The sequence below is a fragment of the Periplaneta americana genome, chromosome 10 (assembly GCF_040183065.1).
Source record: "Periplaneta americana isolate PAMFEO1 chromosome 10, P.americana_PAMFEO1_priV1, whole genome shotgun sequence".
Taxonomy (NCBI): domain Eukaryota; kingdom Metazoa; phylum Arthropoda; class Insecta; order Blattodea; family Blattidae; genus Periplaneta; species Periplaneta americana.
In genome coordinates, this window is record NC_091126.1 from 120,996,794 (window position 1) to 121,017,209 (window position 20,416).

The 20,416-nt window shown below is 37.0% G+C and overlaps 1 protein-coding gene across 9 annotated transcripts in view; it reads left to right on the top strand.

Annotated features, from left to right (window-relative positions):
• The window catches only part of LOC138707985 (uncharacterized), a 77,149-nt gene that overhangs the window by 10,073 nt on the left and 46,660 nt on the right, over window positions 1-20,416 (top strand). For 2 of the 9 annotated variants that reach the window (XM_069838075.1, XM_069838078.1), the window contains exon 1: window positions 14,073-14,305. The exons of 6 other annotated variants lie outside the window; for them this stretch is intronic. The gene's annotated coding sequence lies outside the window, so the exon portion shown is untranslated. Of the gene's footprint in view, window positions 1-10,298; window positions 10,339-14,072; window positions 14,306-20,416 lie in introns of those variants that run through there. One more of the 9 variants, XM_069838077.1, reaches the window with a different exon arrangement.

Genomic DNA, 20,416 nt, shown 5'->3' on the forward strand with positions numbered 1-20,416 from the left:
CTACCTTTAAGAGAAATGATGTTACATCATCCGGGAGGGGGTTCAGTGGTCCAAAGCGATGATACATATGTGCCTAATATAACTTACTTATGGTCGGAAATGTGTCATGTGAGCCTCTGGTTGGTTACAGATAGTAGATTACTTGAATACTAATGACACATCGAATATCTGGGCTTGGTTCAAGTAAACAAACAGATTTCCTTGACACTGAATGGCCAACTTTACGTACGTACATCAGCAGGTAGAGTTGTCAGGGGTAAGTATTCGTCTTGAGCTTGGTGCACAATGCTGCTGAATACGTATTTATTTGTAAGGTAAAAGTTTTTATTGACATTGATAATAACATTATGAAATTTAATTGGATTGGATGTTGCAGCCTACACCACTCACATTAAATATTCGACAATTAAAAATAAGCCCATTCTCTGCAACAAAAGTGCATTTGTGAATATCGTAGTATCATAGGAATAACAATACTAAACAAAAAAATTGCTGGTCTCTATCGCTCATATGACGCGTTTCCGGCCATAAGTATATACTGTCAACTCCGGTTATAGTGAACCTCTGAGGACCTGCATATTTCGTTCACTATGTCCGAGGTTCACTAAAACCGAGGTGTCTGCTTTTATACTACTAACGTTGCTATACATACAGTATTAATGCCCGTTTAGGACAGATCCGTTCAATATCAGTACTAATATTCTCTTTATCTTCCAACTTAAACACTTCACGCTTCGACATCCTAATGTTCACAGTTCGAAACTTAAATCTAATCTGGCCATGTAGGTAGTAGGCACTGATCGATTTCGCACCTCTTCTCACTAGAGGTATGCTACTGTGTACTCAGCCTTGGAATTTTCCTGGGTACACTTTTACAAAGATGCGGGAGAAAGAGTTGAGGACCATTATACTGTAATCCTTCTTATATTTACCCTTTGGTCATCATTCTACTCTCTTTTACAAAAAAAAAAAAAACACTTTCTCTTCCTATGCTTCTTATAACCTCTTTTAAAGGAGTCAGAACTAGCCTAATCCTTTCTTTATCCCTCACTGCATACACTATTCTCTTTAACATGTTTCAAGCAGTCCAGGAAGCTGAACAAATTCTTTGTCTTTCAATGCACTTAAGGAGAAGAAGGTTTGAGATTTTGTTCTGAACATATTCTTGGAAGTTTTTGGCCATTTTAAAATTACATTGTCTTGGGGACGTTCTAGTTTTAGGTTCACTATAACCGAAGTGAGAGTTCACTATAAACGGAAATATTAAAGTACTTTTTATTGCATGCGGGTCGGGATCAACGATTTAGGTTCACTATAGCCTAATGTTCACTATAACCGAGTTCACTATAACCAGAGCTGACTGTACCAAGAAAAATATCGCTTTGGACTGCTAAACCCGCTCCCGGTCTGTGTAACATCATTCTGATGCACGAGGTATATATAACAATATTGTAAAATTGTGAACAATTATTTATTTATTTATTAAACAATGCAATTTTGAAATGAAGTCAAATGTCTTAATTTTGGGATGATAAAAATCAGCGGCGGATTTTCAGGGGAGGCAAGGAAGGCCGCCCCCCCCCTAATATTTTACCAGGCTACGATACGACGGAATTAATTCCAGCTGAAGTAAGATCATAGTTATAGCAAATGACAAACATTAATTTTATTATTCAATGCGACTAAGGTTTAAGTTACTTCAAGTCGACCACATCCAGTTGGTGATGCCCGCTCGGTACTGAAAAAAAAAAAAAGATAATGCTGTAACTTGTACAATCGACAACCAGTAGCCTGCAGTGTCTGTGAGATAGCGGGACAGTAGGCAACTATATGACTCTCCTCCCCGGTAACCATGACAACCAATAAGATAGCTGGTTAGCGGTGTGTTTAAACCTAGACTGCATCCGAATTGACTCCGAGAAGAAAATGTGGTGTTCGGATTGGCTCCCAATTTTTTTTTGCATTGACTTCCAAGAAAAACAATAAAATTGCGTTCGAGTAGACTTCCTTACACAGAAACATCGGAACGTGTAAAATGTTTCTATCAATTAGAAGATCTTGTAAGTCTCATATAAGTTATGTAACACTAATGTTATTCTTGGTAGTGTTTTAGATCACAACCACGTAAAAGACAAGGAAAATATTTTAAAACGGCAAGAGATCTGCAATAATTTAGAAAGGAAAATGGAGGAAAGAAAACACGAACGTCCGTCTAAAATTATTCGTACTGAGTCACTAGAGATGTAGTCCAAAGAAACAATTCACGATGTGGATAGAATCTGGAAAAACTTGCATGCCTGTAAAATGAAATAAGTACGTGCCAAAGTTACCCAAAACACTGGAGGAGTTAGCTTAGCTTTAGACACTTACGAAGTTGCAACGATTAAGAGGGAGAATTTCTTGTATTTGAATGACAAAGAAAATAATATTGTGATTTTCACTTGTGAAAGTAATTTGACCGTTTTATGTAATACAGAAAGAGTGTGCATTGACGGCACTTTCAAGTGCTGCCCAAAGTTGTTCTGCCAGATTTTCAGCATACATGTTATAAATAATAACATTTAAGTTCCTTTAATATTTTCTCTCCTACCGTATAAAAAGTCCGACACCTACAAGAAATTATTCGAATTTCTAAAGGGCTCTGTGAAGCTGTACATGTATGAAATAGTAATGAGGTACGTGACAGGCCCTTTATATTTTAATACATAAAATACGACTTGTCATTAGTCACATCTTGACTTCCTCAACTTTCAAACCCATCGTCCGCCACTATAAAAAAGTTTTTTTTAATAAAATAAAAATTGTATTATGTGATTTCACTTAGCTGACATATCTTTTGACTAATAGTCCAATAAATAAATAAATAAATAAATAAATAAATAAATAAATAAATAAATAAATAAATAAATAAATAAATGAATGAATGAATGAATGAATGAATAAATAAATAAATAAATAAATAAATAAATAAATAAATAAATAAATAAATAAATGAGAAAGTATGTATAATATTTTGACATTTATATACATCATCATTTCCACACTGCATCATGCTCACCTAACCGCTCTATTCCATCCAGCACATATTGTACGCGTCCTAGCTCTGAAGCGCTGTTAGGGATGTGAGCAGCAATAAAGAAGCACATACGGCATGGTATGACGAGATATGGTCGACGAATTTTGTCTGGAACCCTCTATTAGGAATAGCGTTCTTTTACGTGTCGTAAATATATGATATGGACTTCCAAGCTTTGCTTCCCACCTGAAGGAAGTCATGCTCATTTTTTATCGCCCTTTAAATCCATAGCGCTCGGTCACGTTTGCAACCCGAATTTCGGATCAAACGGCTAGCATTGTAATGGAAACACATAAGCGTTGATTCGTGATGCAAATAATAATCTCTATTGTTCACTTTTACTACATATTTTTTAAAATTCAAGTACATAAAAATTAATTTTTTATACAATGAGTCCCAGCAAAGTTCCCGGTTCCCCTCCCCCTCCATTCACTGTAGGACCTGGTGCCGAGATATTAGTCTCATGCCGGGGTTTCTGTGGCCGACGAGCGCCAGTCCCTCTTCCCCCACTAACGCCGCTGCTTGCATCCGCGAAGTCACGGCGCTTTGCCGAATAGGGATATCTTATGCCAAGTTTTACCGTTAGATGGCAGGAGCGTTCCATGCGGCCCAACATGTACGGCTATATTATGTCATATGCTATAGTTGATTGCGTTCTCCCGCTTGTTGGTTTTTTGTGCGTCTCAAAATTATATTTATAATTATTTTGTATAGCTTAGTATAATTTAATATAATTCGGTATTTTCTTACCTCATAATTTAATTTAATTTATTTTACAATAAATAATAGCGTAAACTTGTATAATACTGAGCGATTCCCCTTAACAGATGGATGGGGAAATCTGCAATATGCAGAATGTATACATAGATACAAGTAAACTAAAGATTCATTAACCTAAACGAGAACTTTGAGAATGAGGTGCACGAATAAAAATAAATAAAATAGGAACATTGTTGAAGATGAATATTGCCTCTTTGATCATTAGTATTGTAAGTACCGTACGCTAAAAATTAGATATGCAGCCACTAATGCGTTTTTTTATAGGGAAGAAACTATTGAGATTGAATTCCTCGTATTTTTTCTATAGTTGCAGAAAGATCAAATGCAATGTTAGATAAGATGATATAATATGATCGCAGTATCACGATTATTCCTGTGTTTTGTAGGTTAAGGACATACAGTTTTGAATACTATGTAGGATGATTTTGAAAATTTGAAGTAAAAATATGGTTTTAATAATTAGTGTACAGCATATTAAAAAGATTATGTACGAAATGGATTTCACTATGGATCGTCCTGGACAATAAACATCCCAGTTAATCGAGAGTTTACTGCAGGCGTAAACGTCGGAGAGTCCTAGAAGTACTGAATATAATCTATAATCTTGCTGTCGAGGTTGCATATGCTTCTATTAATTTTTCTTTTCTCTCTTCCAAAATGAAACTGTAGCCAGCAATTCCTTACTTGAAGTAGTTACTTTTTGTTTAATAGCCACTTTCGAGGCACAATTTAATTAGTTACATTTTAAAGGTTTAAAACATATATTCAGAATATTTCGGGACCCGAATGAAGATAAAAGGCTTTCCCTGGTTTTTACATATAGGAACACAACAAAAATTTGGCATTTTGAGTTGTTTTTAAGAGTATTTAACGTAATTACTAATATACTACGTAAATCCTCAATGTTTAAATACCGGAAAACAAATGCACACGCAAAGCGCATCCCTCAAAGTACATGCGCGCTATCTGTTGGTGATAGTTCAGGATATCCCTATTGAAACTTACAGTACGATTATTTAGTCCTGGCAGTCGCCGGGAATGTGCGCCTTGGTCAGGCGAGTCCATTTAGTTACGCCAAAGGGTGTTTGGGTCAGTCACTCGCTGAGCGATCGGATGTCATGCGTGCGGTAGAGCTGTATGTTTCTAGTACAGTTAAGCTGTACTGCATTCCTTTACCGACAGCTCGCCCCTAACTCTACTCCGGAGCTCTCCCCACTACTCCTATTACTTCCCCTCTTTCGCGTCGCCGAGCTGTCAGGACTAAATAATCGGTCTGTACGTATTACTATGCTATATTGTACTGTATTAATAACATTTGGTAGCCTACTCACCCTCCACACAGTAGCTGCAGGATCTTTTGTGTTACATAATTCACATTAAATCACTCACAGAACATGTTTCATTCAACCTACTGACTACTGTTTTTCTACACGGAACTGGACGGCCAGGATATTTATTTCAAACCGTTCCTTCTACACGATTTCTTTTTGCATATGTACGTTTTCAAAATTGGACATCCCTGTTTTATGACTATTAAGAATGTCATTTGCACTATTCTCACGAGTTCGTCTCCCCTTGCTTGGCTTGGTTTTGAGTACTGGACTCGGAACACTTAGACACACTTTGGTCCATTGTGCGCTGTACATGCAATGATTGTCCAAGTCCGACACATGGCCTGGATGACATTCGTGAAACCGACGCTGACAGGTGGGCCATCCTACCTCAGCCCCTGATAGAGCCAGGTCCGATTCGCGGACGAGTAGCCTCATAAGCCCCAGGGCCCCGGAATCCCAAGCCCTTCCTGTGTCAGCATCGGAAACCCGTAATACACCCTAGACTTAACTCCAGCCTATTTTCACTATTACAGATGACAGATGAAATGAGAGGGAGGTGGAGAGCGTTGATGGGATGATAGAGGAAAACGAGAGTATCCCGAGAAAACCCCTCTGCAACGTCTCTTTGTCCACCACGAATTTCATCACGGCATAACCGGGAATCAAACCCGGCAGCCTGAATGGAAAATCAGAGCGCTAGCACTTGGGCCATAGACGCGGCGTCGTCTCCCTTTATATGCAGTCTGTCGTCTGTCCTTGACACAGCCGACAGTGAAGACTTGCAGTTATTCAGCTAATAATAAATGCGCTTTATTATGCTATGTTGTGTTTTGCAATAAATTGTTACATATTCAGTGTGTGTACAATTTTGAAAAAGTACATGCGGAAAAGAAATCATATGGCAGAACAAGGGAAAAACTCAGACGTAAATCTCCTGGCCGCCCAGTTCTAAGTAGGAGAACAATACTAAATTTAGTGCACAGGTTTCATGAAACAGGTTCTGTGAATTATATATCACAAAAGATGAGCAACATTTCCAGCAGATGTTCTGTGGAGGGTGAGTACCGAATGTTATTAATATAAGTAAGTTTTAACTCGGCAAAGCGCCGTGAGTTCGCTGATGAAAATAGCGGGGCTAGAGAGAGGGGATCTAGCGCTGGTCGGCAGACAGAAACATCGGGAATGTTGGCTGTGACTCAGTATTTTTGTCATCTAAACATCCGTTCCTTAGTCATGACTTTGCACCTAGTTATTTTGAATATTTCAGACATATTTTATTCCATGTGATAATATATAGGACACACGTCCAAATCAAGAATTTAATATTTTATGAACATGTGTAATATACCCTAATAACATTAATTGGTTCGGAAGATGCAAAAAGGTGATATGTGACTTTTTTGACATTTTTACTTTTTACTGGATTTAAATTCTACAGAGATAGATACAAAATACTATGCAAAAAGTTGACATGTAGTGGCACATCATGTGAACGAAACAGCAGGATATGTGCAGCACATATGCAAAGTATGAATAATGCTGGTACTCTATGGTCAGCTGGTGTTGACTGTCTGATTTGTATGTTATATTGTATACATATATTCAAAACCTTCACACAGTATTTACCCATTCGTGGGCATTCGTTTTTACTCTGTGGTACGGAGTTTGGCCAAATAAAATTACTTGTTTGGCTAGCTGACTATAAATAATGGTTGAACAGTTTGGAGAACTAATGCGAAAATCATCAACTTCTGGAGGTTTGCTGCAACATACTTTAACTCTGAAGTAACCCGTAACTCTTGGTGGGGAATATACTGTAGAAGGAGGTGTTTTTCAGATGAGTCCTCTGGAAGACATATTTCAAAAAGCGAAGAAATATCTTTTCAAATTAATGAATTTAAATACATCTCTTTTGACAAAGAAATGTGAAAGAAGAGGTGACAGCAAGACCTTTCATAGATGGACTCGAAAAGCATACATTCACGCTCCTTAAGTCGTCAGTCTTCAACTAAACATGCATACAATAGAAATATTTCAATTCATAAGAAAAAAAATGTGTGATTTAAAAAAGGTGTTAAAGTATGATCCTTATGGATTTAAATTTTATAGTGAGCTTTTGCAATGACCTCTAACATGAAAAGGAGAAAACAACATTCTGATATAAGCGTCAGTGAGTGAAGAAGAGGAAGAAGAAGAAAATACTAAAAACATAGTAAGAAGGTCATGTAGATAAAAAACATAACTGTACTCTATTGCAATTTATGCAATTTAATAGAGACAGATCCTCAGAAAGATCATAATTTACTAAAGGTGACATGTGAATCATAAACATTTATTTTTTCTTCCTAGTCCAAGAACACACAGATTTCAGACTTTGTAAAATCAAAATACCGGTATGTAGACTGACACAGGTAACTTAATTTTATATAGCATGTACAGAACATAACTTGCAAGAATTGGAAAATTTTTATTGTAATCTATAATTTTTTTGTCACATGTCGTCTTTTTTTGCATTTTCTGATTCAATTGAACACGGTATTGTTTTATTTTCATTAAAACCCTTTAAAATCCTTTTTATACTTCATGTTAGTATGAAACAAAAGATTCGGAATTTAGTATCATGAAACAAAACGATCAAGTTTAAATTTATCTGCGAAGGTTTTACACGATATTGAAACAAGGAACAATTAGAGGTTATATTTTTTAAATGAAAATTAAGTTTCTTACATGATTAAAGAGTTTATTTGCAGTGGAAAAAAGCTACTTTATATAGGCTTGGAAATAAAGAGAATAAAATAAACACATCCTGCAGACTGTATTTCTTATTTGATTATTTTCCAAGCATTGAGTCTACCGCGAAGGCAGGAAATGCCTTCGTGACCGAGATTATTCCTGTTTCCCAACCTCTCCGTTAATGTCACTACGTTTCCTTCATAGTCATCTTAATGCCTTCTTTCCGAGATGCGTTAACAAGCTAAGATTGAACATTTCGTCATTATTTCTTTATTTTCTCTCATCTAACTCTGTCTCTAAATGTATGTTTAATATTAAATAATAATAATAATAATAATAATAATAATAATAATAATAATAATAATAATAATAATAATAGCTGTATGGTCTCCTTTAGAAACCTTCGGAGACCACTGCATTCCAGTACTTCATTTCTCCACATTTCTCCATTACAAAATGTCTTCTGTCGTTTAGAAAAGTCGATCAAAGATTGAAGTAATCGCCTAACATAATACTGAATCGAAAAAGGAATTGTGGATTTTCATTAATATGTAATTACACTTATTTCCACTACTATAGGAAAGTTTTTGAAGAATCTATTGTATTTTTGGACATTTTCTTGAAACTTTTGGCAGGCAGTTTGAAGGGCTAGTTGAAATGGTTTCAGAAATATAGAATTCCTTCTCAAAATGTCACGGAAAAACACCCGAATATGCTTTTTTTTTTTTTTTTTTTTTTCACACAAGCGAACTCGCTTCTCTTCTGCGAACACACGACCAATACTTTGACTATTCCTCAGCAATGAAAATTATATGAGAAACCAATTCTTTCCATTCTGTCGAAGGTTTCTAATACCCAAAATGGGGTTTAATACATACACATAACCAATTTTTAGGAGGACATATTGCAGAACTTCGTAACGTTGGGTCATCCCGACAAACTAGATTTCTTAATATAGACATAAATTACATGTACGAAATAATACATGCAATTTAATCCCTTAACCCGGTATTTAAAAGTCCCAGTGCTAAGAGCTGAAGTGGTATATAAATCCTCTCTTAGAATTAAATTTACATGACGTCACTCTTTCATTTCCATTTCCGAAATGGTTAAACATAATAAAACCATACCATAGTAAAAAAATCAGATTCTCTACAACACAGTCGAAAAAACCGCATGAAAATATCTCCAATAGATTACGAACTGTGGTCGATTTTGTGCACTCGTGCATGATGCGTACACTTGTAGGTGAAACTGCTACAGAACTAACCTAGAGGCGTAAGGCAAACCGGCCTGAGGGGTCAAAAACATTTTTATTATACAGTCATAAATTTGTTTAAATGTTAATTTTTTCCGAAAGTTTTTTCATAAATATTTAAATATTATGAAATATAAGATCAATATGAAACTGGTAGTCATACTTATCGCTATAGGCCTAATGCTGGAATTTTACGAATGTTGCAACAAATGAAAGAACACTACTACTTTTGTCCTAGTAGGCCTATTTCTACATGAAAATTGCAACCAACCTAGAATAACACTAAGGCCAAAGCATGAATGCGGCTGAAGGAACTAAAACAAATACCTCTTGACAGTTTTTTTATTAGGCCTATAGATTCTATGGATGAAAGAGGTGGCCTACATAATACTGTAAGGATCTAGAGTATCCATCCAAAATAACTTATTAGTTTTTAAGTACTGGATGTAACAAAATCATCTTTTATTTAGGAGAAAATATTATAAATAGACGAACAGAAATAATAACAAAACCCAATTTGTGATGCAAGGGATAATAAAGTACGATTTCCGGTTGAAATCAGGAAATCAATTTTCGCAGTAACAACACATTCGCACTGTAGTTTGTATTATGAGAAAGCTACATACAGAATATAAACTACAAGCAGTAATTGTAAATACCTTTAAGGATGAAGGTAACATGACAAAATAAGTAGACACCCAGCAAAAATGGATTAGCAAACTCGCAATTTCCCAGTTAATACGCGTTTTTAATTACCGTACGTTTCTGCACTAATGTTGAAAGTACTGCCTGTAACTTGCAGGCTCATTTGCAGATTGAAAATAATTTGAAATAGCAGCATTCTAAATTCACTGCACTGTTATGAGTAGGGACCGTACTTTGTCCCAGGAGGCTACAACATTAAGTATTATTGGAGTTTTTAAGTGGACGACGCACGAACATCTAGCAAGCGAAGTACTTGACTGACAGCTCACGCTTCATAAAGTGGGGCAGAACAAAACATGTACCTCTATAACAATTACACTAATATTTACAATTTACATTATTTACACTATGTACATTACTTCATGCTGCGAACCCAGGACGAGCTGCAGTTGAGGTTTGGATGTCTTCTTTGTTGGTGCTGTTGCTGACTGCTTGCTAAACAATCATCTGATGTAAGTACGAGTATTACATATTCAATTTTAAGCATTTAGTGCATTTATTATGGCATTATTTAAAGTGCAATGACTTTCTACCTTAATATACACATCAATAAATAGGATTATTGAATAATCTTGCACCTTTTATGTAATAACAGCATGCACTGATTGCATTTATTGAACATGCAATTCTGGGTAATTCGGATCTCTTCTAGCGGGGTAAAGCGGATCACTATTTTTTTTTCACTGATGGGTTTATTTCTTCATACTGTGTATATATAGTAGCGTATCACTTTTCCATGAGTGTTGTAGAACAATGTTAATCAAATGGTGTGTCGCGACTCAGTGGTGGCCCACAATATGATTGGAAGTGAGATACAAGTAGGCTATTGTAATAGTTTATCCCACAGATATAATTTTAACCTAAATGTTTACGAGTATAATAATTGATGGACCTTAGTAGAATATATTAATTGTATATTTAATGGGCTTTAATGCCATGTAGAGCATAGTGTCCCAAATTGTAGTGCTCCCAACACGAGAAAATCGTTGACACTATGATAGTTTTAAAATACGTAGTAATGACCGACTCCCTACATTTAATAGGCCTATAGGCAATTTACTGTCATTTATTATTCATTCATTTCTTGTTATTTATTTATATTTTATTCAAGAAATTAATCGAATAGCATGAAAGGAAGATAGATCAGTTATAAAATGCAGTCAGTGATAGAGTGTAATATTACAAAACGTCAAACTTACTAATTTATATTGCTATTTTCAGATGCCTCGTATTTACGTTAAGAAAACCACACATGGTTCTTGGTCAAAAGTTGCTATGGAGGAAGCCGTTACATCTGTAAAGGAGTGTTGACGGTAGGGCGTAAACCTGTGTTATCCCTTGATGTTGAACGAGCACTAGCGACAAAGTTGATATATTTATCCGAGAGAGGCTTTGGTTTTACTCCAAAAACTATCCGTAAATACGCATACCAATATGTAGGCCTATCTACACGTGAAATCCAACATAATTTCAGCATCCAAAATGAAATGGCAGGTGAAGATTGGTTTCAGGGATTTTTGAGACGTAATCCCGAACTTTCACTTAGGAAATCCGAAAGTTTTTTCCGAGCTAGAATTAATGGAATGACATGTGAAAAAGTGGACCAGTTTTATAAGCAATTAAAGAAATTGACAATCGAGTGTAATCTTGAAGGAAGACCCGAGCGCATCTACAATCAAGATGAAACTGGTCTACCAATGAACAACAAGCCACCTAATGTAGTTGCTCAGAAAGGCTCTCGTGACGTTGTTTCATTGACGAATGTGGAACGTGGGGAAAGTGTGACCGTCATGGCGTGTGTTTCAGCCACAGGTGCATATATCTCGTCCCTTGTAACATTTAAAGGGAAGAGGATGAGAGATGAATTTAGCGACAACATGCCAGCGAGAACGGAGTATGCATAAGTTAACAGAATCTGGATGGGTGAATGAAGAAGCTTTTGGAAAATGGTTGAAGCATTTTAATAAGCATAGAACGCCTGGCAAAGTAATTCTAATCTTGAATGGACTTCATTCTCACACTTTGTTTGCAACAGCTGTTTTGTGCGAAAAAATATGGCATTGAAGTCTTGCGTTTACTGCCCCACACAACACATGCGCTGCAGCCCCTTAATGTCTGCATTTTCAAGTCACTGAAGAGCTATTACAATTCACACGGAACGTCATGGCAGCACTCTAATTCAAATAGAGCAATTTCAAGGTTGAATTTCGGCAGTATTTTCAAAAAAGCCTGGGACTCTATAGCAACAGGGTTTGAAGTAACTGGCATTTACCCACTTAACAGAACAGGTATTGCAAACCACAAATTCGTATCAGAATTTGGACCCAACCAAGACAATTCATCAGTAGGGCTAAACGATGCGTTACCAGAACCAAAATCTTCTGAGCAATCCCCCAATTCATCTCAACTCAGTAGGCCTACCGCAACACCTGAAGCATCCACTAGACATGAAGAAGTTAGAAGTTTGTTACCATTTACAGCAAAGATGACACCAAAGAGACCTAGGAAAACCATCGGACCTACTTCCTTGGTATTAACTTTACCAGAAAACATTTTCCTTCTGAAAGCCAAGGCGGCCGAAACTAAAAAGAGAATCGCCAAAGTTCAAAAGAAGGGGGATGTAAAAAAGAAGAAACAGAGTGTTAACCTTAGACTATCTGCGATTCAAGTGAAGAAGATGAAGAGACGAAGATGAAACAGAATCGGTCTGCAACTTCTGCAAAATGTCACACGATGATGACAGAAGTAATAATGCAGGTGTCTGGATTCAGAACCAGAAATGTAAGCTATGGTATTACGAACGCTGTGTTAATGCTTTTGTACGTAAACAATTCGTATGTGGAATATGCATGTGGAAAAAATAAAATTTCTTTCTAGCTCGATTTACCCCAGTATTGATCCATTTTACCCCGTATCATTGGGGAAAATCGGATAAGAACAGACTTATGTTTAACATTTATTATCATGAGTTAGGAGCTCATTATGCAATCTGTTATGCACAGCTTAGATATTTCAAAATATGTATTTTGTATTGGTTATATATTCTGTTTAATAAAATTTCTTTTTTACCAAAATAGATCAACTTTTTTAAAAATTGACCCGATTTTTCCCGGTCTATCCTATATGTAACCATTTGTCTTTTGGGTATCTATTGTTTATTGTTTCTAGAGCTGACAATTTTATTTTAGTTGGGTTAGTGTCTTTCCTCCTCTGAATCTAGGGAGTTTTGTAACAGGAAAGACTGTCTGGTGTAGATTTAATGTCAAGTTTCTCTATCATATCTACAATTTTCTGAATATATTCTTCTTAGGCCTTTGAGTTACGTGTATAGTTTTCATACATGTTCCACTATTCACTACATGGCAATCTTAAAGTTTTTCATAAAGAACTAAATTCTTTTCTTCGATTAATGAATGAAGTTTACTATTTCCGGTTAGAAGCATTGCAACTATGGGTGAGGTGTTTATTCCTCCGGTGTTAAGACGAAGTGCCTGATTGTGTATTAATTCTAGTTTATTCATGATTTGATTATTTGCCATTATTAATACTTCAGTGCAATATGTCATGACAGAGCTTATATGTAAGTTTTAATGTTGATCTGGAGAAGCCCCACCTGCTTTCAGCAAACCCCTTTACTAAATTTAATCGGGTTATACTGCGGGTGGTTATCTTAGAAGTGTGAGATTGTCGTGTGATTTTGTTATCAAATGTTACTCCAAGATATGTAAGCCTACTTTCATCTGTGTTGTTTAATAGTTAATATATTTCTGTTCAGGATTTATGCTTCGATGAGCTAATGAGGACTGGACACACACACACATACACACACACACACACATACACACATAATTTATTCCTCTGATGTGAACTAAAACACCCTTTGACGTGGTGTACTGTATGTTCGTAACACATCGAGATATTTTATATGTGTACTAGCTGCAATGTTCTTTTTCGGTTAATGAGAGATCTCTCAGATGGGCGAGAGATGATTGAGGATGAGTCAACCCACTTAACACCGCGCTATGCAAAGGTTAAACAAGGGTGACCTGCGACATGGCACAGGGAACTGCGCAACTTCTCAGAAAGTTCCCAACACCATTAGATCACACTCCGTTCCGAACGTGTTGCATCAAGCCTGGAGGAAGTGAGCAATTCCACTTCCTATCCTAGAACGAAGCACTATGTCACGTTGAGAACGCACATGGCTCAGTTCGCGAAATCCGTCCTTGATACAGGGATCCGTTTCATGTTGCTGTAATCTCGAGCACGTTTTCAGTGCTGTGGCTCCAGGAACGTCACAAATTTATAACTTTATTTTAAAAAAGCGAGGGAAGGCACCAATGTTGGTAGTTTATTCAAAAAGAGTTTCTTCAGAATATCTGTATAATTGTTGACGGGTTGATCCATCTTGGCCAACAGGTAAGGAAGAGGAAATTTATTCGTTGTAATCATCACGATTGACAATTCACTGGTCAATAACCTTGGCAAATGTATATTCAACCGTCGTAACATCTTGTTTTCATATATACTTGTATCTTGGAAATGGAGAAGTTCTTTCAAAAAGCCTGTTTTTGCCTGCCTGCCTGCCTGTTGTGAACTATTATTGTAAAATATGTGCAATTTCAATTAAATTTACGGTAGTACCACAGTCTAGTATATACAGTCACGAAGCTTGAGTTGTGAGGGTGGTAGGAACAATAGATTGTGCCGGTACTATTTCGCATTGTTTGTAATGAGGCGATATTAGCGATCCTAGTGGTTAGCAACTATACTATCTATGGATGCACATTTACTATGTATTGAGCTTCGTGACTGTATATACTAGGCTGTGGTAGTACATTCACTGTTAAGTGTCAGTTGACGCGCTTACAATATATATATATATATATATATATATATATATATATATATATATATATATATATATATATTCATTCATTTATTAAGTATCTACCTATTTTTTTAGAGTGAGCTAATTTACATAATGTACTTGGGTCCACGGAATGTTTACGGTCATAAAGGACAACATCAGTTTTCTTAAGTCTTGGTATGTTTTGTGGTATCCCACAAATGTTGATGGCAACATTAACATCTTTAAAGTGAAATACGACAGTAATGATCATTTCAAGGAATGCAGTGTTTCTAATTTAGGCTGCGGCTACATACAATAAATTTTTTTTAAGTACAACAAAGTTAGAAGGTGAATGAATGTATATCTATTTGCGGTAAATTTACATTTAAAGAACAATACATAGTTTTTCAATAGTTATTTGCGTTTTATGAAGATAAATACAATTTTGTTAAATAATTATTGTTACATAAAATTATTACTTTGAATTATATTTTAATTAACTTTTGTAATACTAAAATGCATTGTATTGTGAAAATAAAATTTCCTACACCAACTAAAATTACACTAATCATAGAATGAAACCTCAGAGTAACTTAAAAACACAATCTGATGTCTGTCACAAGGGCAGCCTTGAAACGCTTACAAACAAAACTCTGTTCTCAAAGTTTCAAGTTACACCGTAACAGATCTTAAGAACTAAATCTTGACCAGAAGAAAACGCAGAAGACATCATACAGCAGTCATGATTTAGACAAATGTGATAACAGTCTTTTGGCTCCATCTTAAAGAAATTAAAGTGACACTCACTCTCATCTTAACTCGTGTGTTTTAATCTGTAAGAGAGATACGAATGGATGATACGTAAAACATAATGCAGGCTAAACCTGTGCTATAGTATATTGTTCACGGTCGCTATGTGGATATTACACATCAATTCAGGATCTCCTTATTAACTGGTGCTTTTAGAACGTATACATAGCCTTTATATTTATACGTGAATCTGTTGCATTGAAACAACATAATGCATTTCTAAAAATATTTTACCAATTATCACAGAAGATAGCTTCAGACACATAATTATATTTTTACTTTCCCACTATTCTGTTGTCTAACAACATGATAACCTCAGCACGTACTACCTAGTAAAAAAAACCCATGAGTGGTATGAATTATTGGCGGTTTGTGGACAAGTCACAAGACTTGTGCTACATCAAAAGTTCAATTTTGACGTAAGTGATATTTTACCTGAAGCTCTCTAGCTTAGGGTAAAGATTTCTTCTACGTGACATAAATCAACGACACGGCCTCCCATTTTTATTCCTTTCCCGAAGGAATTTACAGTAAGAACTTATGTCGCCCGTACAAAATCCATTGTCCTCGGTCAGGTATAAACACTCGAAACTCGGCGAGTTATCTATTACTCTACCGAGAACAACATAACAACCCCATGTAACATCTTCAACAAAATTTTATTGAAGGAAATTATACAATACCGAAAACGGCATTATTAGAATGAGAGTATTTTTTATAAGTGGACCCTAAAGAATTATGGTTTTATTTATATTATAGTTAGGCCTACTATATAGGATAACATTTTATCTGAAATGAATTACACAGCATTGTACACTAAACGATACTCTTTTTCAAAGTAACATATCATCATTAAATTAATTCAGGTTCTAAAATTGAAACGTTTTCTTTCAAAGGCATAGCATACTTATTAATTCACGGATTTTACTGCAATTCACTGCAATTCAGTAAGGCGGAGGATTTAAATACAGACACGAAATTTAAATTATATTACAACATTTAACGATTTATTATAGCTACTGCAAGAACAGTAACAATCTAACATGAATATTCAATCTATGTATATAATAAAACAAATGTTTGTAATACAGTAATTAACTTAAATAATGATTCATAATTTTAAATTAGAAAGTATAATGCGACTAGTCAGCGATGTATGCAATGGAGGGAAAAAGGAATTAGCCACCCTAGCATTATAAAGAGTGGCGCATAGCAAGTTCCCTAGTTTTGGAGTCTTATATTTAATGACTGAGAAGGGAGAGGAAAATAATAAATGTACCAATTAAAAGTATGGAACATGCCATTTATTTACCTCATGTCACAAACTTATTTCTTGAAAACAATATCTTCAAGATGGCCTCCATTACAGTCCACGCATTATCGCAAGCGTGTAATGAAACTGGAATGATTTTTCAATGATTTCCTTGTGATTATTAGGTGTCCAGTACCTCATATTCTGTTTGTTAACGTAACTGTCCAAGTGGAAGATGGCTTCGTCACTCATGAGTAATGTACCACATCTGAGTTTTCCCATATCATGTTAAGCATGATGTTGCTAAAGTTAACTTTTGTTGGCCGCTCTATAGGAAGAAGGTTTTGAGTCACTTGAATTTTTTATGGGCGAAACTTGAGTTCACCTAGTATGCGTCCCAAAGACCTTCGAGAAAGACCCAATATTGCTTGTTTACGAGCTGAATGACTCGGACTACGTTCAAAAGCTTGTCTCACTCGAGCCACATTCTTTAGTGTTGTCACTGTTTTAGGCGGTCCATGTTTAATGTCTACGACACTAACACTGGCTAAAACTTACTCATCCATTGCGTAATTGTTTTCCGTGAAGGAATCTCATCGCGCCTTGACACATTGAAGTGAACGCAAAATCTCGTCTGCGTTGTCACAACAGACCTAGTCTCGTGGAAGAAACGCACAACTGCAACACGATTTGCCACTGACCAACGCTCCATTGCTTCTGACCAAGAGGGCTAGAGCAAGAGGAATTAAATATAATATACAGAGTGTTTAAAAAATACGGGGCATAATTTCAGGTATGTATTTCCCACATGTAGACAATCAAAATAGTTCATTACAACATGTGTCCGGAAATGCTTCATTTCCGAGTTATGGCCTTCACAACATTGAAATTCACCGGAACGTTTTTCTTTCCGCAGGTCGTTGTCATTACAGAAGATGTTCAAAATGTCCACCTCCTGCTTGAATACAGACCTCACATCGATGTCTCATTGACCTGCGAACACGATCCCAAACTCCAGGAGTATTGCGTATGTCCTCAGAACATGCCACAATTCGATTCCGAAGGGATTCCAAATCAGGCACCGGAGACGAATAAACCAATGATTTTAAATGGCCCCACAAGTAGAAATCGAGAGGGTTCAGATCAGGTGAGCATGGAGGCCAAGCAACTGGGCCACCTCTACCTATCCATCGATCAGGAAACCTTCGATCCAAGTACCGGCGAGCCGTACGACTGAAGTGTGCAGGAGCGCCAACATGCAAGAAGTGAATGTGTTGACGATTGATCAGTGGAGTGTCTTCTAAAACATGAGGTATGGTGTTTTCCAGGAAGTTTGTGTACGCCTGCCCCGTAAGTCTGTTTACAAGTACCGTACATGGGGTCCAACTAATCTATCACCAATGATACCGGCCCACATGTTGAGGGAGAACCGCACCTGGTGATGAGATGGAACAGTTGCACGTGGGTTTTCATACGCCCATACATGCTGATTGTGGAAATTTGTTATGCCATCTCGTGTGAACTGTGCTTCATCTGTAAATAATACTAAGGCAGGAAAGTTCGGATTTACACCACACTGCTGCAAGAACCACTGACAGAACCTAACTCGTGCAGGTTAATCTGCTGGTGACAGGGCCTATACACGTTGCAAATGATAAGGATACAATTGATACTCTTTCAACAGTCTCCAGACAGTCGTATGAGGAACATTGACTTGCAACGCTACCCTTCGTGTGCTGATAGAAGGAGTCATGTTCACAGCCTCCAGAATCTCCTCCTGTACTTCTGGAGTTGTAGATCTTGGTCGTCCCCTTCCCAAACCAGGAGAGTTAAATTTTCCATACTCCCACAGACGGTAATGGAGACGTACAAATGTCTTCCGATCTGGACATTGTCGCTATGGGTACCTCTCCTGGTACAAACGACGAGCCAGCGCAGCATTGCCGTCCGCCTTACCGTACATGAAGTGTATCTCTGCCAGCTCTTGATTTGAATACATGTCGCACAGTCTAACGCCTACACAACACTGAATGTAACCTTCGCCTCGGAATGAACTGTCAGAGTGGCCTCTTAATGTCTCCTTTGACGGCAACGACCTGCGGAAAGAAAAACGTTCCGGTGAATTTCAATGTTGTGAAGACTATAACTCGGAAATAAAGCATTTCCGGACACATGTTGTAATGAACTATTTTGATTGTCTACATGTGGGAAATATATACCTGAAATTATGCCCCATATTTTTTAAACACTCTGTATAGTCCTCTTGGGCTAGAGCCCTCTTGCTTCTGACGCAGACGCATACCAAACAAAACTGCATCGTTCCTCTTTTCTATTGATAAGGTATTACCAACAGCACGGCTTCATATTTTCCCAGGACATAGATTAGAAAATGGGGAATTTGCTATGCGCTACCCTCTATCATGGCTTAGTTGCCTCATAAGTGCAAGCTTACCATACGTCCCGTAAAAGACGGAAGTCTCCTTTTTTGGCCTAGATGTCCGGTCTCCCTATAATTGTTGTCGGGACGCGTAAAAGTCCCGCTTTTTAATCAAACTTTATTTCATAATGTAAAAATCAATAATTTCTCTGATGTTTACTTCATAAATTACTTTCTTACTTACTTACTGGCTCTTAAGGAACCCGGAGGTTCATTGCTGCCCTCACATAAGCCCGCCATTGGTCCCTATCCTGAGCAAGATTAATCCAGTCTCTATCATCATATCCCACCTCCCTCAAATCCATTCCCATCTACGTCTCGGCCTCCCCAAAGGTCTTTTTCCCTCCGGCCTCCCAACTAACACTCTATACTTATTTGAAGGTTTCGTGACAAGCTGTTTTTACGGTGATGGGTTGTTAGCACTTCGCCCAACCCCCAAGCTGGAGGACCACCCCTCATCGTCTGTCCGCGACTGCTTATTCAATATATTCACAGCTACCCTCCATATCTGGAGGCACTTCATAAATTAGTGTTGAAAATTTTATTTGTATAAATGTTTGCAAATGTTTGATGAATGAACTATGAATGAAGGGTACTCTTAGACAAGAAGATAAGTGCAAAATACTGTCAAGTGACATAAAGAAATTGACACGAATGAACACTGTTTAAAGGCAAAAGTGTTCTTCCTTTTGTTATCTCTCTTGTTTCAATCTCAGTACATTTCTCATTAGAGCGCTTTCAGAATAAGAAGGCATATAAGGCGGAGCTAGTTCAGGCCGGTCTAGCTCAAGATGAGTAGAAATATACTCCTCTTGGTCTAGCTCGACTAGCCAGTGACAGTGAAGCGGTGTTGCCTAGTTAAATCGTCGCGCAGTCTCGCTGAAGCGTCGCGTATTAGTTTATTTCTTGCGCGCACAATACTTATGGCTAGGAATGAATTTTAAGCTATGCCATTCGATAGAGCTCCGAATTCTGAATCTAACAGTACACGAATGGCAGTTGTATGTCAACTGGCTGGCGTGTTATCGCTTTAAGACTAAACAGAGATATCCAACCTACACCATAGAACATATTTTGCTCTGAATTCCGTCTCTGTAAACGAAGATATAATCTGTTTATTTTCAAATTCAGATGTGGATGTTTTCTCTTGTGTGATGTGTAACTTACCGTAACAATGTC